This window comes from Aotus nancymaae, unplaced genomic scaffold (assembly GCF_030222135.1).
Source record: "Aotus nancymaae isolate 86718 unplaced genomic scaffold, 86718_ANA_hifiasm-v0.15.2.pri h1tg000014l, whole genome shotgun sequence".
NCBI lineage: Eukaryota > Metazoa > Chordata > Mammalia > Primates > Aotidae > Aotus > Aotus nancymaae.
The window spans coordinates 99,544,703-99,571,338 of NW_026988425.1; positions in this window are offsets into that span (position 1 = coordinate 99,544,703).

The following is a 26,636-nucleotide window of genomic DNA, read 5'->3' on the forward strand; positions in this document are numbered from 1 at the left end:
TTCATCTCATCATGTAGGCGTTTTATCTTCTCACATCATCAGAGGAAGGGTGTGTACAGTACGATAAACTATTTTAAGAAATGTACCACATTCACGTAACTTTATAACAATATATTATTATAATTATTCTATTATCTACTTTTGTTGTTAATTACTTACTTGCCTCATTTATAAATAAGACTTCATCACACTATGTAAGTATGCAAAAACCAGTATACATAGGGTTTAGGGCTACCTGAGATTTCAGGCCTCCACTGGGGTTCTTAGAATGTGTCTTCTGTTCATGTCACCATTCAGCCATGTTGCAGAAGTTCAAGAGGATGACTGTAGCAAAGAGGGGCTGGCCCATAGGAAAGAGGAGTGACAAAGAGCTGCCTGTGGTGCTGGGGAGGAGAACAGAGAACTATAAGGCAAAACCACCCTTTTCCCCATTATATGTAAATATGTGATCATGGAAGGGAATGCTGGGAGGCAGGTGCTTGGGTCGCCTGCACTATATTTTGTCTTATCTGATTACCTAAAAATCAGAGATGTCTTCACTACAGACTTTTGATAGAATCTTCCAAGTTATTCAGTTTCTAACCAAAATGTTCAGCCCTGGAGGTTTTCTAACATAGTGATTTTCAGCCAGTAGTATAAGTGCCATCAGTGGAAATCCCCAAAAAAGCCTAGAGTTGAAAAACACTTCCCTTACCAAAACCTGGGTATTCGCTCCCATTCCTTCTCACTGCTCATCCATTTAACAAATACTTACAACAAGACTGGAATGCAGCAAAATCATTATTTCAAATATTTGTGTTTTCCTTTCTGAACTTCCTGTGACATCCCCCCTAGTCAGCCAGAGGCAAGCACACAGCCTTGAGGAGAAGTCAATTTGGGATATTTGTTTTTAATTTCTAAAACAGTCTCTAGAGAATCAAAAGACAAGGCCTGAAGGGAGCAAATGATCAAGTTCAGGTCATAAAAATAGAGCAGGTAAAAAAATAGAGGAACAGACAAATGTGCAGGGAAAGGCTGAGGGTGGTCGGGGCTGGGAGCCTTTCAGAAAGGAGAGGTCACAGTGGATGGTGGAGAGTGGGGGTCTCAGGGGAAGGAATCCACCTCTCAGGATTCCAGGAGCACAGCCCAGAGAGGGGAAGAAAAGCCTCAGAAAACATTTTCTGTGATGCCCAGAGAGAGGGGCCTTCTATTCCAGAGGCCTATGCATAGCCCTGAATCCTCTGCAGAGAGACTTCCCATCCCCAGCACAGGCCCTGGAATTTTTCAAGCTCATCTGAGATGATTTGAATGAATTACTCTCCTCCCTCTTTACTGAAACTCCTAACAATCAGAAGCCCTCAAAACAAAAAGCAGGGCATCAGCACTCGGGCAGCAGTGGTGGCTTCAACGTCCTGTGGAGAGGACGACCGCAGAGGGACACAGAGAAGGAGGCACTACAACTTCACGAAGCCTATGTGCCAGGCCCTTTGCTACCCAGGACTCAAATAATATAAGATGGAGTCACAGCTGTCAGGCAGAATGTAAGACGTTTGAAAGTGGAGGAGGAGGAAGAGGAGGAAGGGAAGAAGGGAGGAAGGGAGGGAGGGAGAGACAGAGAGAGGAGAAAGGAGAGAGGACAGAGGAGAGAGGAAGAGGAGAGAGAGAGGAGAGAAGAGAGGGAGAGAGGGAGAAAGGGAGAAAGGGAGAGTGAGAGAGAACATAGATATCCATAGTAAAATAAAAAGAATACTGAGTTCACCATAGGAACATAGAAAAGAATCTCTTAAACCGGAATCGTTGTTTCAGCTGAGTATTAAATGATTAATAGCATTTAGCCACAGGGAAGGTGTATTAGTTTCCTATTGCTGCTGTATAAAATTACTGCAAATTTAGTGGCTTAAAGCAGGAGACATACATTATTTTACATTGCTGGGGTTAGAAATCTGAAATGGGTTTTACCAGGCTAAAATCAAGGTGCCAGCTGAGCAGCATTCTTTCTGGAGGTACTAAGGGAGAAGCTATTTCTTCTAGAAGTTGCAGCATTCCTTGGTTTGTGGCCCACTTCTAGCAATGACATCACTCTGACCATCACTTCTAGCAATGTCAGTGCATCACCTTCCCTGATTCTGACCCTTCCTCCTATAAGGACCCTGTGGTTATGTAATAACAGATAATCTAGGATAATCTCTGTATCTCAAGACCCTTAGCGTAATCACATCTGTAAGGTCACTTTTGCCATTTAAGGTAACATATTTCAGGAATTAGCACACAGCCATCTCAGGAGAAGGGAAGGGCATTGTCCTACCTATCACAAGAAAGTTTCAAGCAAAGGCAACAACCAACATATATCCCAGAAGGCAGAGAGAGTAGCACATGTGAGTAAAACCCCAGGTCAATAAGGCTGAAAAAAAATGAGGTGGGTGACTAGGCAGGAGTGATGTGAGAGTGTTCAGAAGGATAGACAGCGACCGGGTCAGGAAGAGCTCTGTGTTCCAGTTTAAGGGACTGGATTTTATGAGGACAGCAATAAATAGCCATTTGTAAATTATAAACAGGGGACCAATGTCATCATATTTACACCCTGGAAAAATCATTCCGGCTCATGTTTAGTACAGTGTACAAAAGCCCAGGGAAGCTGTGAGTTGGAAGGGAGGGAAACAAAGGGGGAGGCCATTTTTATGATCCAGGTAAAAAGTGAGCAGAGCCTGAGCTAAGGCAGAGCGTCCATCTGCAGGATGCAGTGACAGGCTCCAATAGGAAATCAAGAAGAGTCACGGGGATAACCAGGCTTTTGTGTCAGGTGAAGGCATACACGGTGATGCCTCTTCTTAGTACCTTTCACTGAGCTCACAAATAAGGGGGCATGGATCAAGTTTCAGAGGGACATGGATACGATAATCAATTTCATTTCAGTCCCAATACCCTGCTCCTTCATTCCTGCATTCAGATCTCAACATCTACCCCATAGATGCCCAATTACTGGGATTATTGGAATGCTCAATAATCTCCCAAATTCAAAATGCTACTTGTTTGTATATTATTTTGGCTTCAACCAGTCCAGTTTATGTGTGTGTGTCTTACTTATTTTTTTCAGATGGTGAATTTTCCTGGGAAAATTTACATGATTTGGAGTTGGTGTAACGGATCTTTGGTGTACCACCAAGACCCTGCACTCAAGACTTAGGCCCTAGCTCCCCCAGCTACCTGGAGGGTTGCTTAATGAACTTACAGCTTAGCTCCACGTCAGGAATTGCCCTGAGCATGAGGAAACTGCCTCACCCAAGGTTACCTCCACTCCCCAGAGGCATCGCACACCCAGTCAGGAATACAGAGGCCCAGCCCTCTGACTTCATTTTGAGACAGCTCTAAAGATCCATACTAGCTGCATAGCTCCCTGCGGGGTGTGCTGAAGGCTCTGTTACAGCCGAGTCACATTTCAAATGTTCCCTCTACCCAACCCTGCTTTCCATATCCGCTTAGAGATCATCTAGCACTGTTGCACCAGCCCTGTGGCTGCATGGGGGATTGAGTGTACCCTTATGACCCACTGATGAAGAAGAAGATCATGGATGGTTTAGATTGATATGAAAATACAAAACAAAAATGAACTGCTGCACTTTTAGGGTAGCTCTGAAAAACACCAGTGAGGAAATTCTCCCAAAGGAGCTTCAGGTGGTGCTCCCAGTCATCTACTCAGTGTAGAAAAATAAGTGGCCTGAGCCCTATTATAGGCAGTAACAAATGGTTTGGTTTGCTGGTCAGGAGCTTGAATGGAGAAAGATTGAAAGATCAAGGACCATAAGGCAAAGAGATGTGTGAATATGGGACTGGGCACAAAGTCTGAAGATCTTTGTATCATCTATTAATGCCCACTAGAGATCATCCAGCAGCCAAGAATAGGTACTAACTAACAAAGTAGACCAGACAACTTGGATAGAGGACACTACACAGCCTAAGTCATCAGCCACCCCAATGCTAAAAAGAGCAGCCACATCGGCAGCGATGGAGAGAGGATATTTTGGGCCAAACAGGACAGCTCTCCACTCACTAAAGCTTAGGTGGCTATTCTGCTCATGAATGGACAATATGGTAGCAACAATGACCAAAACCAAGTCCCCTGTGGCATATCTCTCATACAGATAAAACATCACAATGTGGCAAGTCAATTCCATTGGAGCCCTTCCATACTAGAAGAGGTAATGCAACAGAGTTGACTCCAGGATATCAGAAGCCCAATGTAATGGACTTGCCACTGAAGAATATTTTGTCTTCTCAAGGGATAGTGCCATACCAGGAGCTCAGTGTTGGTCTCTGTTGCTGGTAGCAATTCATCTTGCCCACAACTGACTGAAATAGAATGTCTCCACGAATGGAGATAGAAAGAGTCAAGCTACTGCATAATCACTTTGGGCTCCTTGAGCCAAATGACCAGCTTGTAAGGAAAAGCATCATTTATCTTAATGATGTAGACCTTCATTTGAAAATTAATTGGCAAGTGTACCAGCTATGACCTGAGAAGATCATGGAGACCCCTTAGGGGTAAGCTGTGAGCGATCCTACCAGGTAAGCCTCTTAGACCAACAGAGGTACCAGTTGAGGCTAAGGGGAATCTAGAAGGGATAGCAGGTAAATAATGAGATATCAGTTGCAGTCCTAAGATCAAGAGCCATGGCAGGGGCTGTAGTTCCTCCTGCAAACCTTAGTGTAGTAGTTGGAATCCTGAAGGAGTCATCTTCAGATCAAATGAAGCTATTATACAAGGCAGTGGATCTGAGTAACACCCCCTTTCAGGACTAAGGCTCTCACTTACCAGCTGGTGGGTATGTTTTCTGATGACAGCCCAAGGATGGCCCTCTACTGCAAGAAGCTGTTTTGCCCAAAATTATACCCACATTAAATCACTAGTCAGAGAGGGCTTACAAAATCCTGGACCCCTTGCCTCAGTTAAAGACATCTCAAAAAGGCCATCCCAGCTTGAGACCTCCACAGGGGAATGGCTGAGGGCCCTGTTTCAAATACACTGAAGCTCAACATTTGCTCTACACAATCTGGCTTCCTTCCCTCTTCCCGTTAAAAGTGTCATCTTAGTCCACTCCCAATAAACCACCTGCACACAAATCTCAATTGCAAACTCTGCTTTACATGGAACCCAAATGATTACAACTGGCTTCTTTTGTAGTTTTGCACACTTGAATCTATTATACAGCTTGCTTTATCTTGTTTCTATCACTACTGAGATCTCTGCTTAAATGTGTCACAGGATTTTCTCAAAGCTATCACAGTGAACACAGAAGTCTTAACTTCTCTTCACCTCTGCCAACAAAGTGATTCTTCTCCAACCTCAGAAAGTAACGTCACCATTCGCCTTGTTGATGAAGTCAAACCTCTATCTGATAATTTCTCTTTTCCCCACTCCAAAAATCCATCAGCAAGTTCTGGCACCTTTTTCTCCAAATAAAAGTATATAAATAAGAGCTCCATTTGCATAATTTGAATACGTCATACTTTTTGTATTGTTAACAAGATTCGATTACTCAGCCATGTGGTTATTATTCCTAAGGAAGTCTAAATCTACTTACATACTAACAAATATAATATACCTGCAAGAACTCAAAAGAATATGGTATATTCCATCTGCCTAATATGTTTCAGAAATAACTTAGGTGCATCCTGTATTTTTGCAAATATTAGCCAAGGTAGAATCTATTTAAATTTGTGTCCATCATTCTTTCCCTATCTTGGATTCAGTGCTTGGAATACCCTTTGGTCTGCAGACAGTAGCTCAAATGCTATTATTACAGAAAGGAATATTTTCCTCTGTAAGTTTCTACTGGTATGTTATAAACATTTCTTAAAATCCATCTTTAAAATGTATCTTACTATATAATGCTCCACAGTGGAGAATGATATTCCTGATTGAACTATTATTAAAGAAAAGAATTGAAAGACCAGATATGGTAGTTTTTCAGAATCCACTTGCTAGATAATTCTGAGTCTCGATAACCTGTTTCTTCATTTTAAATACTTCATATTCTCAAAAGTTACCTAAAACTAACATTTTCATGTTATCAGCTTGCTTTATCTTGTTTCTATCACTACTGAGATCTCTGTTTAAATGTGTCATAGGATTTTCTCAAAGCTATCACAGTGAACACAGAAGTCTTGACTTCTCTTCCCCTCTGCCAACAAAGTGATTCTTCCTCAATCTCAGAAAGTAGCATCACCATTCACCTTGTTGATGAAGTCAAACCTCTATTTGATAATTTCTCTTTTCTCCACTCCAAAACCAATCTATCAGCAAGTTCTGGCACCTCTTTCTCCAGTACATATCCTGAATCTGCCCATTGCTACCCATCATCACTGCTTTCACCCTTGGCAAGCCACGCTTGGCAAGTTCTTCTATCCTGCAATAACCTCCTAACTGGTCTTCCTACCTCCATTCCTGCCGCCTTCAGGACACACACATAACAACAGAAAAAAATGGTTTAATGTAAAGCAAAATGCATTATGATCCTGCTTAGTCTCTAATGCTTTCCATTGATCACAGAATTAGATAGAAACTCCTTACCATAGCCCAGAAGGCCCTTACGATCTCTACCCTTCCTACCTACTGAGCTTATGGCATGTCACCTCCTCTTCATTGTTTACCTCCAGACACTTTGGCTTTAGTTGTTATTGTAGTGATTGTGCAAATATGCCAATTTTGTTTCCACTTAGGGACTCCTGTTCTGTTTGTTCCCTCTTTTTATTTATTTATTTTTTGAGACAGAATCTCACTGTCACCCAGGCTGGGGTGTAGTACTGCAATCATACCTCATTGCAGCCTTGATCTCCTGGCCTCAGGCAATCCTCCTACATCAACATCCTGAGAAGCTGGGACTACAGGCATGCACCACCATACCTGGAATTTTTTTTTTTTTTTTTTGATTTATTGTACAGATAGCGTCACACTATATTGCCCAGGCTAATTTCAAATTCCTGGGCTCAAGTGATTCTTCTGCTTCAGTCTCCTAAAATACTGAGATTACAGGCATGAGCCAGAGTGCCCTGCCTCTCTGTTCCTCCTTCCTGGAACATTCTGCCCCATGGTTTCATGTTGCTTGCTGCATCTCATCACCAGGGTCTTAGCTCAACTGCAGCCTTCTCAGAAATTTCCCTCATCAACTCTAAAATAGACTACTCATATTCTGAAGCATTCATGAACAGATTGCCCTGTTCTATTTTTGTGACCTTTATCACTACCATTTATTTCAATTTTATATTTCCTGTTTCTCCCTTACTGGTACATGAAAACAAGAAACTTACCTGACTTCTTGCTGTTAAATATTTTTACCACACCTAGACAGTACTTGGTGCTCAGCAGATACTTGTTGAATGAATATATAAGTGATATAAATAAATATCATAAATATATATCTTATGTAGTAACTATATAAATATATTTGTAAAAATGCATTATGTACAATATATTAAAATAATACGATAAATAAATAAATGAATAATATTTCAGTACATAAAACAATTTATTCTTATACAGATCTAATAAAATATGTATTAAATTGAAGGTGAAAATATGCTTAATATCACTAATCACCAAGGAAATACAAATCAAAATTACATTCTAACCTCACACCTGTCAGAATAACTACTATAAAAAAGACAAAACATAACAAGTGTTGGTGAGGATGTAAATGGGTACAGCCACTATGGTAAATTGTATGAAGCTTCCTCAAAAAATTAAAAATAAAATTACTGTATCATCCAGTAAACTCACTTCTGAGTTTATATCCAAAGGAAATAAGAGCAGTATTCCCAAGAGATACCTGCGCTCCCATACTCATTGCAACATTATTCACAGTAGCTAAGATATGAAATCCACCTAAGTGTTCAATGACACAAAAACAAGGTGTGGTGTACACACACACACACACATGTGCACACGTATGCACAATGGAATATTATTCAGCCTTAAAAAAAGGAAGTTCTATCATTTGCAACATCATCGATGAATCTGGGGGACATTATACTAAGTGAAAGAAGCCAGACTCCAAAATATTAATACTGCATGATCTCACTTGCATGTGAAATCTGAAAAATTCACACCTGATCATGGTTGCCCGAGTTGGGGGTGTAGGGGAAATAGAAAGATATGGTCAAAGGGTACAAAGTTTCATTTATATGGGATACATTCTGGAGACCTAATATACAGCATGCTGACTATAGTTAATAATATTGTATTGTATATTTGAAATTTGCTGAGAGTAGATCTTAATATTCTCACCTTATAAAAATGATAAGTAAGTGAGGTAATGGATATGTTAAATAGCTTGATTTAATCATTTTACAACATACACATATATCAAAACATCACTTTGTATACCTTAAATATATACAACTTTCATTCATCAATTATGTCTCAATAAAGCTTAAAAAGATGTCAACATCAAAGGCACAAAATAATGCTTCTGCTTGTTTATTTACAGTGGTAAGGTATTATACCACAAACCATATTTTCCAAATTCTAAGACAAACATATTTTTTCACATGTTTAAGTTTCTATACATATTGTAATCCATGGATTTTGAATTCATAATGTTTGTTCTATTCTTAATATTAAAGTGATGGTGAATTCTATCATCAATGATGTCTTAAAGAAATAATAGTAATACAAGTTTAATAAATACTGTTGAATAGAACGCAAGACTTAATCCCCTACCCCGTAAACAAGTGAACATGAGTACGTGACAGAAAACTAGAGTCACTGTAGAGTGTGATATTGCAGAAAAGCCTTCTCTGCATTTACCTGACTGTGACAGGAAGACAAGGGACTAACCCCTAACTACAGTCTCATTAATGCCAAGTTCCAACCAACTGATTTAAATGATACCTGGATCAAAAAGAGAAAAATAGGTGATGGTAACTTCAACATTAAAAATGAAAAATCTCACTAAATTGTAAAGAGCATTAAGATTTTCAAATAATTATAGCTTTCTCCTGTGAATGTTTGGTTAATCTTATCAGTGTCTCTGAAATTTGCTGTATATACATTATTTTGTTCTATTTTTTAAAAAAATAAGAGAAACCACTAGTGCTTAATTTTCTTATTTACATAATGTTACATAATGTTAACACCTAAGGAGTTTAGAGTGAAGGCAAGTTCACATCTCTTTGCTGCTATTAGGTGAAGAATATTTAATTAAAGCAGTAATATTTAATAATTTCTAATAGTTCTCTTATCTCTGCTCTGAACAAATCTTACCCTCTGAAACATAAAACTAAGACCCATTGTATCAGAAGAAATCAGAAAAAGATTTCTTGTTTCCCCGATCCTCCTCACTTCTGAGTGGCCACTGGAAGGTAGGGACAGATAAGTCTCCAGATGAACACAGAAAAGAAGGAAATTTCATACGTTCATATGTTCATCCAAGAACCGATACATTCCCTGGATCTTAGAAGAGTGCTGCGTTTTTCCTTGCATGCATACCCTAATTGGTGTTATCATCCTGCAACACTGGTTTGAGAAGGATTTCTAAAATCCAGCCAGGCTTAGGAAGAGCATTATCATCAATCAACAAATAGAAGCAAGGTACTTGGACTACAGTGATCAGAACTGTAAAATTCCAGGCATAATTAAACTCAATATTTAACCATGATGTTATGTACTTAGAGATGTGGGGGCAAAGAATAAAGTAGAAAAGTTGACTCTCTAGTTTCTGTCATTAATATAATCTTTTTAAAGAAGCTCACTTTTAATGCTTTAATCGACATTAGTTTTTGAGTTTCAAAAATGAGCCCAATACAGTTCTAGATACTAAGGAACTATGGATTGGTTGGTAAACAACAGTGAAATGCTGTCCTCTTGGAGCTTATATTCTAATGAAAAAATAGAAAATCAAAACACCAAACATTTATGTAGTGCTTCTCATGTGTCAGTGTGTTCTATGTGAATTTTACATGGGTTAGCTCAGTTACTATTCACAAGAACCCCTACCACATGGACGCTGTAGTTTCCCCAGATCATGCAGGTGACAGGACCGACAACCCAGGTCGCTGAGCTCCAGAGGCTGCTGCTCTACAGAACCTCTGCTACAATGCGCTGCTTCTTTTAAGCACTGGGCTACAATGGTAATAAGCCAGAAAATGTTCCTGTGCTCACCAAACTCACATTCTGGTGGAAAGAGACTGACTATAAACAAATAATAAAATAATCTGAGCTACAGATCAGCCAGAGTGGCTGCAGAGGAGGGCGCTATTATATAGAACAATCAGGAGAACTGAATGACAGAAGGAATTAGGGGGAAGTCATTTGGAACAGTGGGAGCAGTAAGTGCAAAAGGCCTTGAGGTAAGGAATCAGTTCAGACTATCTGTGGAACGCCAGTGTGCTGGAAGCCAGAGAGAATGGGGAAGGACAGCATGAGATCAGATCAGAGAGGACACTGGTCTGTTCTCTGATGTGACCCATGGCCAGATCATGAACTTCGCAGATCATAACAAGAGATGCAGATTTCATTCTCAGAGCAATGGAAAGGCACTAGAGGGTTTTCTATCACTAAAGACACAATTTAAGTTTTTTGAAGATTCTAGGTGAAAGAAAAAAAAATGGTAATTCCTAACCTAGGATATTTGTCATTTTCCTTAATTTGCTCATTAATTAATTTTCATTTTCTCATGTTTACATCTCCTAAAATAAGCTTAAAAGTGGGTGGGTTGTTATCATTGTACCCACACATTTCCTGAATATGCTCATTAGCAGAAATGCTCCACCATGGAACTTTAGAGCAATTGCTATAAATCCTATGAAGGAATATAAACAGAACCAGTTCCAAAAGTGGAGGAGGGAAGAAATGAGGAAGGATAAACTACATCACGTCCAACACTGAAACTGTTCTTAAAGAAGTATGGGGATCTGAAGGCCACCTGGCTTCATGCAGCGAGTGGGGGTCATTTTCATCCATTTTGACTGTGGTCACTGTCCTGAGAATTTGGGGTTTTGGTCTTCAACTAATGTGCTGAAATGACATTTCACTAGCTCTCTGTCAGGGTGACATTCAAAAAACTCCAGAACCAGAAGCATACAGCCAGCAGCCAATCAGAGCAGATACTATCTACGGTGCTGGAGCAAAGACTTGGGTCTCTGCCAGGAATTACCCCTTGAGTTGTTGACCTTAGAGAGGGTTAGGGGTCAGGAAGGAGCTACAATGGCCAGGGGCCACGGGTGGGAAGGCTACTCAGGACTCGGGCTATTTATCAACTGGTACAGAGGTAACTCTATAATTTAACAACACTTACAGCCATACTGATATTCCTGTCTGCATTACCCTTTCTCCCAAACCCTCTATAATTTAGCCAAGCGCATTCTGAACCCAGTGAGTCCAGCAGAAACAGGGAGGAGCTGGTTTCATATAAAGTTATGTCAGTTCTCCTGTTCTAATTCTTGAGCTGTTTACACAAGAACAATGAAATGCATTGGCTAGAAAATTCCCCTCACTGTGAAAGAACAGACTGATTCCCATAATACAGTTTTGTTGGAATAGCTCGCTGGGCCAAACCAGCTCTGTTAGGAAAACACCACCCACCTCAGTCTGGTCTGGTCCGGTCAACCCTGAACCAGACTGTTGTCCTCATGCAGACACCAAGTTATTGTACAATAGAGGGTAGTTTGCCAGTGAATGTCAGTTTGTTGGCCAACGATTTAGTAATAAGGGCATTGTATTAGACATACTCATGATTATTATTCTTGAACGTCGAGCAACATAGCATCACCTTGCATAGCACGTGAGAAGAACATTTCTTTCTCTCAAGGAGTTTTTATAAATATCCACACCCCCATTGAAAATAATCATAACCAAATTTTTGATAAAATTCAAAGACATCTTGATTTGTGAAATCCCGCAACCTTATAACTTTACAATTGACCTTAACTGGTTACCTTATAACTCATATAAACAGACATATAAAAATACAGGGAAACATGTAGACCCATGGAACAGAAATTAAATTGTTGTATTATTAACTCATTTTCATGGTATATTTGAACACGTTTGCTGGAAATGCTTCATACATCAATGCAATATCTAGCTCTGGGGTTTCTTCAAAGAATTTTTTTTTTTTTTTTTTTTTTGCTCCAAAATGTTGCTTTTTTTTTTTCCTTGCAAAGGAAGAACTGGGAAAAGCCATTTACATTAGCCTAATTTTAAGAATTTTTAAGACAGTTTATCTGCTATCTAATACTTTTACATTAAGGATATTTTTCTCTCTAAGGAAAAGGAATACAGTAAAACCCAATTTGTTTTTGAATAGTGTAGAAAATTTGGCACCATATACTCTTTCTTTGTATTCATTATATTTTATGTAAATGTAAGTGTAGTTACTTTTAAAGTTATAATTTAAAAAATCTATAGTCACTAAAGTCAGTTTCCATAAGGATTGCAGCCTAAAAATATATGTCTACAGTTTTTGTTTTTATTTAAATCATGATTCCTTTTTTAGCTTTCAAGCCCAGTTTTTAATTCAATTTAGTTATCTGCCTCTTATGACTTTAACACTATAGCACAACATTAAAAATAAAAACATGGTAAAAGATCAAAGCCAATTTTAATGTCTTAATGACTTGAAAAATGATTTTAAACATTTCAATATATATTTAAATAAAAAGTACAATCAGCAAACAGTTGCTTTTTAGGCAGGAAGCATTCATAGAAGCTCATCTAAATTAGCCTTTCAATTTTGTGACTAGCTTGAATCCAAATTTTGAAATGAAAGAATAAAGGTGGTCATATCATAATCATTGCCTTATCCAAACAAACATTAAAGCCATCTCAAGCTTAAACACCTGAAAATTAAGAAAGAGTATAGCTGTCTTAACTCAAGATACATCATATCCTAGCACTTGCCAAGAATAAAATCTGTCTTTCCATTCCATATAACTTCCTTTCAATTAGCTCAACATATAATCATGGCAAAGGTATTTTAGGCAATTGTACGAGATGCAGTAACCTTGCATGGGTTTTTGTATTTGCCTTGCCAACATCCAGCCTCCCTTCCTTAAGCAACCATCCTCAAATTTCGTTTGGACTTGTACCCCTCCCTCAATCTCTAAATAAGCCAGTCAGCCCAACATCCTTCCCTGGCCACAAGGATTGGTTCAAGGGTGAGATGTGAGCAGAAGTGCTAAATCACTGAATTTTAGACCTGGTGTGGGAGGTACTTGATAGAGCTCACTCTTTATTACTGCCTTTATCTCAGAGGTTGGAGACCCCAGAGTTAGTGCAGCCTTTTTCCGCCACCAGGACCGAAAAAGGAGGCAGCACTGAAAAAAGCAGAGCCGGGAGAGGGGGAGAAATTGCTGGCATGATTTGAGCTCAAATCCGTCATTTGCCCCTGTGTAAGCTGGTTTCAGTTGGCTCTGTCAAACTTGTCCTACTGACACAGTCTGTTTAAATCACTCTATATTTCTGACTGATCAGAAACTAATAAGATTCACAAATTAAGTATGAATCTTTTATCACCTGAGGTCAGGAGTTCGAGACCAGCCTGGACAACATGGTGAAACCCGGTCTCTATTAATAATACAAAAAAATTAGCAGGGCCTGATGGCACATGCCTATAATTCCAGCTACTTGGGAGGCTGAGGCAGGAGAATCACTTGAACTGGGAAGGCAATGGTTGCAGTGACCTGAGATCACACTATTGCACACCAGCCTGGGCAACAAGAGTGAAACTCCATCTCCAAAAAAATAAAAAGTATCTCTTAAAACCCTGTAATTGTCATTAAATCTGAGGCCTTGGGAATCACCGTCACCGTGTGACCAGCTAGTTACTCCTCCCATTGTACTCTCCAGTTAACCTAAGCCTCAATCTCCTAATTTGTAAAAATGCCAAGTAGTGCTTGAAGCCGATTAGTGGATTTCAGCACAAAATAACCAGTTCTATCATAAACTAGGGGCTTTCCATCTCAGCCCACAATATTCTTGTAATTTTTAAAGCAATCATTTATTTGTGCTTTAACCCCTTAATCCCTCACCACAGTGATTATATGAAATATTTTTGGACTTTTCTCAGGCTCCTGCTCATCACCATCACCCTCATCCTGATCCAACCGTATGTGAACCTCTTCAGGTTCCTTCTTCCATGCCCCTGATCTACAAATTTACAAACTTGTACAGCTACCTAGATGTATTCTGGGTGTTTGTGTGTGTGTGTAACTATAGTTATGCTGTATATATATAAATTGACATCCTGTGTGTCTGGAACTAATTTCATCCTTTTCTAAATATTATATATTTCAAGCATTCATTGGGGTGACCTAGATGGCAGACTTTATGGTCATCATCATAACAATCTCAGTTTACATTTATTGAGTGTTTACTATGTGCCAGGCATTATCCCAACTGCTTCATGTTTATTAATTCGTATAATTCTCTTAACAACATAGGAAGTAATACTATTATCCTTACTTTATGGGTAAGCAAACAGAGGCATGCAGAGGTCAAGGTAACATCTCAGTAGGTGGTAGAGCTGAGATTTAAGCTGAGATTCAAGAATCAGTCTGACTCAGAACCCATGCCAATAAACGCTATGCTGTAGTGTCTCTTAAAGGCTCCAGGGAGATACTGTCCAGAATAAATTATTACATTTGTGTATATAACATCACGGTGTACAAATGGCTTTCATGTTAAAATGCCCTATTAAATTAATGGTTAAGTTACTCTTATTCATATTTTACAAATGCAGAAAAATTCAAAGATTAATGGGCTTATTTATCCAAGGTCATTAAACTAATGAATGGTGAATCCATATCTCCTTCCACGCAAAGGAAATTTAGATCAGAAAATTGCTTTCCCATGGGCTATTTCTATAGAGATAAATGTTTGAAACTTTGATAAAAATAGCTAGTCAAACTCATTCCCTGGAACTTTATAACACTAAATGGAAACCTCTGGGCTATCTGGGGGACATCGCATTAATGGTCAATTAATATTATAATTTATTTTATTTTCACTCCTTAAATTGATACCACTACCTCTTCGGAAATTGTTTCCTTCTTCTTTAAATGTACTTGGACTTCAATATTATTGCTCCTGAGTCTGACTCTACAATCAGATGAGTGAGAATAAGAGAAGGTTACCATGCAATGAAAAGGTCAAGATGGTGCATCCCACAGTTCCTCAACTAAACTCTACATTTCCTTTTCAAATAACAACTAATGGAGAAATAACGCTAGTCTTGACTGCTTTTATCTGGGAAAACAAAAGTCTGGCTTTACTTGACTCTTGATTCTATAAAATTGATATCCTCTCCCAAAATAAACAAACAAAACAAAATACCTCCCTGTTATAGGTTTAACTGTGTCTCCCCAAAAGATGTATGGAACTCCTAATCCCTAGTATCTCAGAATGAGACTGTATTTGGAAAATAGAGCAGTTGCAGATGCAATTCGTTAGATTGAGATGAGGTCAGACTGGGGTAGCATGGGTCCTTAATCTAATCTAACTCCTGTCTGTATAAAGAGGAGGAGAAACACAAAAAGGAAGATGGCCATGTGAAGACTGAGGCAGAGACTGGATTATGCCACCACAAACCCAGGAACACCTGGGGCTTACAAGAATCTAGAAGAGGCAGGGAAGGAAGGATCTTTCCCTGAAAGCTTCAGAATGAACATGGGGCTGAGTGTAGTGGCTCACACCTCACATCTGTAATCCTAGCACTTTGGGAGACCAAGGTGGGAGAACTGATTGAGCTCAGGAATTTGGGACCAGCCTGAGCAACATAGTGAGACCCCATCTCTACAAGAAACAAACAAACAAAAATAATTAGCTAGATGTGGTGGCACATGCCTATGGTCTTAGCTAATTAGGAGACTGAGGTGGGAGGATCGCTCAAGCCCAGGAAGTCAAGGCTACAGTGAGCTGTGATGGCACCACTGCACTCCAGCCTGAGTGAGAGTGAGACCCTGTCAGAAAGAAAGAGAGAAAAGAAAAGAAAGGCAGAAAGGAAGAAAAGAGAGAGAGACAGGAAGGAAGGAAGGAAGGAAGGAAGGAAGGAAGGAAGGAAGGAAGGAAGGAAGGAGGGAGGGAGGGAGGGAGGGAGGGAGGGAGGGAGGGAGAGAGGAAAGAAAGGAGAAAAGAAAAGAGAAAAGGGAAGGAGAGGGGAGGGAGGGAAGAGGAGGGGAGAAAGGAAGCACATCTCTGCCATTACCTGGATTTCAGACTTCTAGCCTCAAGAACTGTGAAAGAACACATTTCTACTATTTAAAACCATCCAACTTGAAGTACTTTGTTATGGCAGCTCTAGAAAACTAACGTACTCTTCTTTTCTTTTCTTTCCTTCTCTCATTTCCACATTCAAAATTTTTTCAGTATATAGTATATAAGTATATAAAATAAATATAAATGTTTATGTAATATATAAATTTCATGTTTTATAAAAACGTATACATGATTTCGATGAGAAACTGAAATCAGGCATAGAGAAAACAATAAAGATGTGGAGACATCGTTATTTATAACTTGACTTTTGACAGAATTAATAGAAGCATAAATCTTTATTTAAATTCACACAACTGTCTCTATGTTTTATATAATTGATGGACCTCCCCAGATGGAAGCCAATGACAGTATCCAAGACAAAGGACTTGATAAATTCCTAAAAGACTCCACTTCTGTCCCCAAACTATTCTCAGTTCTTTCTGTTGTTGTTGTTGAGACAGAGTTTTTTTTGCTCTGTCATCCAGGCTGGAATGTAGTGGTACGATCTTGGCTCACTGCAATCTCTGCCTTCCAGGTTCAAGTAATTCTCCTGCCTCAGCCTCCCGAGTAGCTGGGTGCACACCACCACGCATGGCTAATATTTGCATTTTTAGTAGAACTGGAGTTTTGCCATGTTGGCCAGGCTGGTCTTGAACTCCTGACCTTAGGTGATCCACCTGCCTCAGAATTGTCAACTTTTACAAATGGACACTTCTTATATTCTGAATTTCAACTGCTCGACTTCTTGGACATGCTTTATAAACTCTAAGCTGCAAGTTAATTTCTGGTGCTATTATTCAGTTTTCAACTTGCAATATCTTAACCCAGTCCTCCTGTTGATCACCCATCCCCCTTCAGACTGTAGAACAAACCAACCCACAACTACAACATATGGTACAGCTATTCAAGAAACAAGCTGTATTCCCTCTTGCTATAGCAAACAGAATGCCAAATATCCTTCTTTATAGTGGCCAAACAGTTGAATATTCTCTGACAATAAAACAAATAAAAGTCTTAAGCATTGGACTCATCAGTTCATAAATTCAAAGAGATCACTTGATCTCATTTCCATCAAAATTGGTAACATCTGGTAGTCTTCCACTAACATTTAAATGGACATTTTAAAATAATACTATTCAACAGATATGGTGTGTGTATTTTGCAGCTAATGCTTCCTGGCAGGGCTATCAGATGCATTTTTACTTTCCACAGGTAGCATAAACATTTCTCTGGCTAATTCAAAACTAGTTTGCTCTATGGTTGCAATAGTTAGGCAATAGGAAGAAGTGGAGAACAGATTGGCCCTATCTTCAGGCATTATAGCTGCCCACGACTGTCCTGAAAGGTAATACTTTCTGGATGGGTGAGAATACAAGTTGAGCTTTCATAATAGAACAATTGTGTCTCATTCCCATCTATCAGTTTGTGGTTCAGAATAGTATCCCGAAGTTGACAATAATCTGGGCCTGCTTAAAGCATCTAGAATTTGAGAGAGACTGTCTAGGGGTATTGAAAGCACTTCCTTCTTCTGAATTCTCCCAGTTCTATCCCTGTATTAAGCCAGGTCTTCAACAAGTAGAATGCCTAGACTTTATTATCCAAGCACTCCTAAGGCTGCTTTTACTGAGTTATGGTTTAATATCGTATCCTCAACCTTCAAAGAGGACTGATTCAAAAAGGGTCCATTTGAACAATCTTTCTATAAGACAAAGCTGGCATTGAAAACACTGTCTGCTTTGTTATTAAAAGTCCCTCATCCAAGGATCCACATTAAAAATTTCTCTTTGAATTTATATCCTGAAATAAGTTTTTCTCCACTAACACATATAATTGCTTTCAGGTTAGACAATGAAGATTGTGTAACCAGTGTATTTCCCATTTGCTGTAGGTACCAAAAATTTCAAGTCAATCCAGTTCAGTGACCAACTAAATAATTTGCTTATCTACCATACCCAGTGACATAATATCCTTGTTCCTTTTGATATGTGTTTTATACAGCTGTTTATATTTGCCTTATCATATGTTATGATTCCATTTCACTCATATTATGGGTCCATTTTAGGGACTTCAAACATTTTGGATGTGGAATAGTAATTACTCCTAAAAACTAAAATGCTTCTATATAATTTTATTTTTTTCCTTAAAAAGAAGTTCAAAAAACCCTTCAAGGGACACAAGTAATAGCCTTTCTTTGAAGTACAATGACAATGCAGAACAAAAATTATAACACTACTGTATTATACTAGCAAAATAACAGTGATCAGACCTAATATCCCACCTTTGAAAAAAACATTTACTTTTTTGGTTTTGTTGATTCCCAGAAGTATACAAAATTCAAAACAAAAACTGAAGATAAATGCATGCTTTTGCTCTCTTCCACAGAGTATTAATAGCTTTTAGAATTGGAATTGTTTTATTAATTTGATTAGGCTGAAGGAAAAATCTAGGACTCTTATGAATAATTCAGGTTTCTGTCAGATCCTAGAAAGCCTTATGGAAAGTACTGTTATACCTCAAAATGCCCTCACAGTAGACCAGACATTTAATTTCCAATAACATTGATTTATAGTTTTATAAAGAAAAATAATAAATATAATGAATTACCCCCATATTTCCTGTTCTCAGTCACTATAAAATAACTGCTGTAGTTTTACATTTCCAGTGTGAAATATTAAATGCATAAATCAAAACAAAATTATTTTTCATCTAGAGAGAGAGACAGGTTCCCGAGACTGACAAATTCATTTTATTTTAAAATTAATGTTTTAAGAAAAAAAATTCATTGAATCCCTATCAGCTTTAAAAAGGAAAAAAAGAGAGTTTGCATTGTAAAATTTTGCCTATAATGTTTACTAAACAGATACTGTGTGTAAAATTATTAACAGCCCAACAACTCCAAACTTATTGGGAGCCAAATTATAATTCCTGACATGAATCATTTTCCCTTCTCACTTCCTTTCTCATGGAATTTCCTTTTTACATAATTGTTTTACCTTCAGTTGCCACTCAAAGATAAGCTTTGCCCACAATATATTTCTCGAATGCCACCAGACTGGCATTTTTGTAATTCAAATATTCTCTTACAGCTACAACTAAGTAATCACGTAATGAGAACATTATCAAATAAGAACAATTCAAGAGAGATACAGATTTTCAAATAGGCAGAAACAGATGCATTTACTTTTATATTTTCTCAACTTCATCTCCTAAATTTCATTGAGAACAAGAAACAGTATTTTGCATCCTTGATTAAAAAGAGTAAATCTAATTATAAGAATTCATTTTCACATTTAAATACCTCTCAGCTTTTGTGAGTGTTCAACATTCAACCACAAGAATCTTTCAGAAGGAATGATGAAGGCTGAATACTAAAAAGTGTCAAATCCTTGAACAAATGGGTAACTCTGAGTTAACAGACCAAGAAAAAAAATTAAATCACCTAACAACCGTGACATTGGAAACCTGGAAACAACCATGAGTTCAATATTGTCTCTAAGACTCAGTTACATGCTAAAAACAGATGAATTTAAAGTAGCTTTTTTTTTTTAAAGTTTAAGGGCTTACATGACTTCTAAAATTATCATATGCATTTTTATCAATTACAAATACATTAATTCATAATTATTATGAATCATTATTTATAAAACCAAATAAGCTTATAGGAAAATACTTTAATAAAAAAATTCTGTTTGTCACGTGGCTAAATACAAACTAACTTCTATTAGAAAAGAATTAATGTGAATAAGACAAAGAATCAATACCTTTATTTTAATATTTACAATAACTCGGTATAGTTTTAAGGTAGTGTGTTTTCTGGAGGAGTTTCATAAAGAAAAGGAAGAATCTCTGGAGCCCTGAAATAACCGTCTGGTGAAGATCTGCACAGGCCTCTCTAAAAATAACAATGGACTGTAGACTTCATAAACATTTTTAGAAATTAAATAGCTGCTAACTTGTTCCATATGGAAGCAAATTCACAGAGTCCAACATGTTGTTCATTGAGATCATCATAACACATATACCAAAGAAAGAGGCAAAGTCATCCACAAAGTCATTCACGAGAAGCCAGAGGAAACAGATGATCTTGAAACCTCCTAAACAAATAAAACATGCAAAGCAAAGAGCTCTGAAAACCACATGATACTCTTGCTCTAAGATTCCCTGGGGCTCTTTAGGTCGAGTAACCTTTGAAGATCCCCAAATAGTAATGATTACTTATTAAATAAGGGCAATAACAAAATTATTAAAAATCATGGACAATTGTTATAAAGGCCAAATTATAAATTAATTTAAATTTTTAATTTTGTCCAAAAGGACAGTATTTCATAAATCTACTTCCATAATACACTTAAAACATAAAGAAGCATAGAGATTTTTATATTTTAGAAATTCTGACTTATATATTCAGTTATTCAAAATGGCCCAGGTGTCCGTTTACTCAGAACTTTAAGTAGTCTCAAGCAATCATCCCAACCTCTGCTTTTTTGTTTTTGTTTTTCTATTCTCCTCATATAATACAAGAGAATGAGAAGGCAGACAACTCACAACACCCTCTCCCATCTGTTAGTCTGTTTACCAACGTTTCAACGTCAGCTCATTCACACCACGGGTTTATGCAGCCCAACTTTATGTTAGTAAATTGGAGAAATTGGTTTCCTCTGGTAAAAAACACTTCTACTTCAAAGTATTTTCCCTATATTCATACTTCTGATTTTCTTTTTTTGATCTTTACATCTGCTGTTGGATAGATTCAAAAGCCCGGAGATTCGTACCTCCCCTCTGACAATCCCAAACACATGGTTACTATTTGACATCCAGAACTTCATTTTTATTTTTTAATACGTACAGTTTTGAATGAAACTGTCACAAGAAATGAACTTTAAAGAAAAGATAATATCAAATACATCTCTAAGACTAAATGTATTCAGGGTTTTATAATTCAGATCAAATTGATTTTTCTAAATAAAAGGGGGGTGTTAAACTTTTGGGGGCTGTTGCCATAGAGAAAAGTAAGAGGAAAATCTATAGGAAAGAAGCTGAGGAAGGGTGCAGCTGCTTGTATTCACACTGGTGAAACACAGCAGGGCTGTGGTATTGTCACCTATGTAATCACTATTGCATGTTTGTTCTTGCATACCAGCAAAAGGATAGGAAATTTGAGAAGGGATAAGATAAATACGTAAACCTTTGTCACAAAGATTAAAATTTCTCTGAATTAAAATCTGCTATGAGTTAATAGCTGGATGTTCCTCTCAGCAACTAAGAGTTTTAAGTTAACCTATTTTAATCTGATAGTATGGATATCAAATGATTGGTCTTCAGTTGGGGAGTGCAGAATTGCAAAGCTTCTCAATGTTTATTTCTAAATTTCAGGACCATTTTATAAATAGCTGAAATAGATGGCCATTTATAGTCTGTCATTTGAAGAAAATATTCTCTGTCTTAAAATTTTATTTCCCCATCAGCTGTTAGTACTTAAAATTTAATCATTAAAGATTACATTTACATAAGAGCCTAGTAAAAGTGGTTACATGGAGGAGGTAAAGGAGGTGATACAGAATGTAAACAAATTCTCCTCAGTGTGTTATTTTTATTTGAACCATGTGACTGTATTACCATGTACTGCTTATTAAAAATAAAAATTTTGAGGTTAAAAAAAGATTTTCTTGAAATTTTAGAGATCCTCTGGATGTTCCCATTGAAATGCAAATGAAATATAAATGCTTCTGGAAAAAATAAGCATATTTTTGCAAGAATTAGCTGTTAGCCAGCTGGGAATGAGTGCAACCCTTGACCCAGAATGATCTTTCCCTTGCCTAGCCAGCCCAATTCATCAAAGCAACCCTGGCTATCCTTAGAATTATGGATGTCACAAATAGCTCAACTTTGAATGTGAAACAAGAAAGGATCAGTAGCAGCAGAAAGGAAGGAGAAGAAGGGGTCACTGCAAGGAGAGCCATACAGTAGGAGGCTGCCTGCTCTACTGCACCACATATGGCTGGCACCACCTGCGTCCTCCTCATGTATACAGATACCATGGGTACACCTACATGCACACACACTGAAATAGCTTATATAGTACTATATAATCCAGTTCAGAACCCAGAGTCACTTCCAGGCAGAAATGTATGGTCTCTTTTCAGCACTCTCTGATTTATGTCAGAAGCAACGACCCCTACCCCCTGCTAATGCTCACTGATGACCATCATGATCTAGCTACCCCCATCAAAAGGTGGTCTAAGCAGGCCTTTGATAGACTAGAAGAATGAATATAATAATACATATGTTTCTATGCATCTTCATGAGTTATGCTAGCAGCTATAACAAATAATTCCAAAATCTCAGTGGCTTCAAAAATTCAAGGCTTATTTGTTGTTCACACCACAGTCCAAAAAGGTTGAGGATCTTCCCTTGGCAGGTGTCCTCCTAGTAGTGGCTCCAGAATCACAGTTCCTTCCATCTTTTCTATGCCACCCTATTCCACAGATGGCATCCATTTCACCAAGGAAAGGGAAGAGAAGACATGGATGATAATACAGAAGATGCCATGGCCAGGGTTAGGAGTTACAGACATCATTCATGCCCACTTTTGATGGCCCCTTAATAACTGCAAGGGAGGTTTCAAATGTATTTTTCTTTTGAGCACAGGAATATGAAACAGGATGAATGACTATATAATCAGTCTTTTATACAATTCCCCCTTCTGGCCATCAAATATTCATTTTAATCTTCCTTCCACAATCTCTTCTGGTCACTGCATCAAGTTCAAAATCCTGTATCTCTGGGAAAGCACAGTCGTAGCCCCGCACGCTGAATGTGACTCATCTAGTTCCTCCCACAGGTGTACTGAAAAGACATGTTTTCTGTCCCCACATGCATGTTCCCTATACATTGGTGGAATAGAGGCAGAATAACTGCAATAATCACTCCCATTTAGAAAGAGGAAGAATGTGGCTCCCACAATAAACAATGGTCTGTTCCAATTCTGAAGTTCTGTTAGATAGATGGAGGCAATTCTTTATTTGGCTTTTATTCTACTCTCTTGAAGGGGCTCCCTGTCAACTGTTCTCCACGGCCCATGGCTGTACTTCTGTATGCCCTTTTTGCCCATTATCCTCATGGGCCACATCTGATGGAGATGTTTCAGAGCATGGCCTCCTTGGGGGCTGCAGAGCATTTGAAGCCCTGCCTGCTGTTCATGGAAGGTAGCGACCTTAGTGCATGTTCCCTAAAAGTCAGATTCTTGTACAAAGACTCAAGTGCAAGAACTTTTATCTGGGAAGTGATCTCAAGAAGCACTATGAACGGTGGAGAAGTAATACATGGGAAGCAGGAAACCCAGTAAGGGGAAGCTTCATGAATAGATTATCACTTAGAGAAATTGGAGTTGAAAACCTCTGGAGATGCTCCAGGATACTATATGAAAAATGATTTCCCTGAGAAGATACAGAAGCCAAGGTATAAATATATCCAAAATCTCCTGTCTCTTGCTGGTTTAAAGTCACTCCTGGTATACTAGCTCCGAGTTAGTCCTGTAGGCAGCAAAGTCTACCTGAGCAGAGGCATAGACACGTGTCTGTTGAATCCTAGGATAGGCAGCAGGATATAGATGGTGCAATGACATCTGCTACAAAGCCCAAGAGTTACTTAAGATCAAAAGTCAAAGACTGTTTTCGTCTGGATTTAGTGTTTCTTTGGAAATACAATTCCCTCAATGACTTAATAGACTTCCAATATATTTGCTATGAGCTGGCAAATACTTCCAACTTTCTTTCTGAGATATATTTCTTAAATCAGCTTTATTACCTTGCTTTCTCACCCCATACCTCTCTGGCAATTTAACATAGAGAATGAGGTAATCTTCCTTATCAATAAACAATCAGCATGAATTAGGTAACGGTCAGCTAAGGAAAGATGACGCTTAATCTAATCTTTCCCCTGAGCTACTGTACTTTACTCAACTAACGATTTTTTAAACACAACTTTTGCTATTTAGGATTACAAAATAGCTTACCAAATAAACATTTCTGTACTCCATCTATTCCCTTTCATTTATGCTTATAAATCAGCCGATTCTTTCCTGATCCCACCTCTTTTGGTTCTACCTTGAAAAACACAGCCTGTAACAGCAAGTCAACACTAATGCTCTGATTCATTTCAACCATCTCTTCTCGGAGCTGCAGGCTGAAGAGGGACCAGTTCTGACCTCCAGTTTATTGCAGGTGACAGTGTTACTATTTGCCACTGGATTACACAGACAGCCAATTTTTTCTGACTCTAATGTCAGTCTTCTCACTACTTAACCTTTCAACAGTTAAGTCAACACTGCCCAATTTAGATTTTTAATCGCAGTGCTCCTCTTCTGATATAAATGCCTGCATTAGTACAGATAACCTTAGCTACTCTAACAAACAACTGCAAAATCCCAAATGTTTAACACTAAAAAGTATGCTTGTCATTTATACATAGTCTATTGTGAATGGGCAGCTCTCCTTGGGGGCTCTACTTTCAGTGAGGACTCAAGGATTCGAATCCCTTCCCTTGTGTAATGGTGCTGTCTCTAACATAACTTTTCAAATCCAAGGTTAAAAAAAAAAAAAAAAAAAAAAAAAAAAACAGAACTTGGAAGACCAAGCAAGAGAGTTTAAGTCCAGGCCTGGAAGTGGTATGTATTCTTCCACTGACATTTCCTTAGCCTCACTCTAACACAACAGAGGTTGCTAACGTAATTTTTTACATGTACCCAGAAAGGAGAAACAAGGGTTTATCCAATTTGACTCCAGCATTATGACTGTTGATTCTAATTTGTTACCACTCCCAAGGAGGACCAACTTTGAAACAAAGAAATTAATGCCTTACAGTAAAATTCCACACTGAAGGAGACTAGATATGGAGGGCAAGGGGTTACTTGATATTCTCTGAATTACATCACTTGGCTTCTCACTTAATATTTAAGACTGTTCCTACATTAACTGTATTTCCCTGGGAAGTAAACAACCCAGAAGAACTGAGCAGAGATGCTCACTCATTTTGGCGATCTATCTTGAAGTGACAGGACATATTGTTTTGTTTCACTAATCTAACATGGAAACCTTGCCAGTCCCCTTAGTAATAGACATGTATACAAGAATGTCTTTTTTTACTTTCCTATAGGCACCTTTGTTAAAACTGATACTCAACTGTATATGCTACTGAAAACCGTGGAGAACAAAGTATCCACCTCTGACATAACCTTTTAACAAATACCTTTCTCCTGAAAACAAATGTTAGTCTTTATGTGTCAATATGTATGAGAAAGTATGTGGGCTAAGGAAAAATAGTAGAACATGCACCCCAGAAAATAAGAGCCCAGGACCCAACCAGGATTTTAAGAAACACATAATAGATGCATTTAACTTAAGTGAATTTAACGATTCATGTTCAACATTCAGTTTAGAATATTACAAAATGCTGTAAAATTATATTTTGCATATGTACTATTTTAATATGCTATTTAATGTTTTCTTATATTAGGCATATGCCACATGGTGCTGTACGCACAAAACCATCTACATTATGCTTCATGAGGAATAAGAGATTGTTTAAGCATCATTTTGATGATGTGATTTTTGCCAGTGCTGTCTTGTGAATCAAATGTCCTAGTAGATATTAATAAAACCTTGTAGTAATCTCATTTTTGCACATGACCCATCATCTGACTCAGCCTCCCTGCATTCTGAGCACATTTCCTCTTTGCTGGTTCATCTTCTGTCATGATCCTTCTGCCTCTTGGTAACAAGCATCACTTTTTGGATAATCCTTTTGTTTGACAGCCTGGTTTTGACTTCTGTGAAACAATATACTAGCAGACACTTGAACTTTGCCAAATGTTTTCTAAGACAGCAATTTCCTATGAAATAAGATCCCATTTAAGCAGAGATCTTGATTTGCACATCAGACACAGTTCCAGAATTCATAAGCAATCATGACAATCAGCTCAGCCCAGTACTGATAGAAGAGCAACCATTCCTTTGCTACTGCTACGTAGTTTTCCTCAGCCTCTCAGCTCTCGTCCATTTTGGTCACTGCCACAATTTTTTATGTCCCCAGGATATCATAACACAAACTTCCTTTGCTAGAAATAGACTGTTTCTCAGCAATAATGCATTTGACCCAAGAGTTTCAGCTCCAGTTACAGCTTCACTGGGGAGTTTGAAGGGCTTGTCCCTTTTGAATCAAGAAAAACTCACAATCATGATAACAATAGCCACCACTTATTGAGTGATTACAATGTGCCAGACACTATGTTGAGCTTTTTGTATATTAACTTGCTTAATCATCACAACAATCCCATGAGGTAAGTAGTATTATTATTATCTCTATTTTATGAAGGGGACATCAGAGAAGTTCAATAATTTGCCCAAGGACA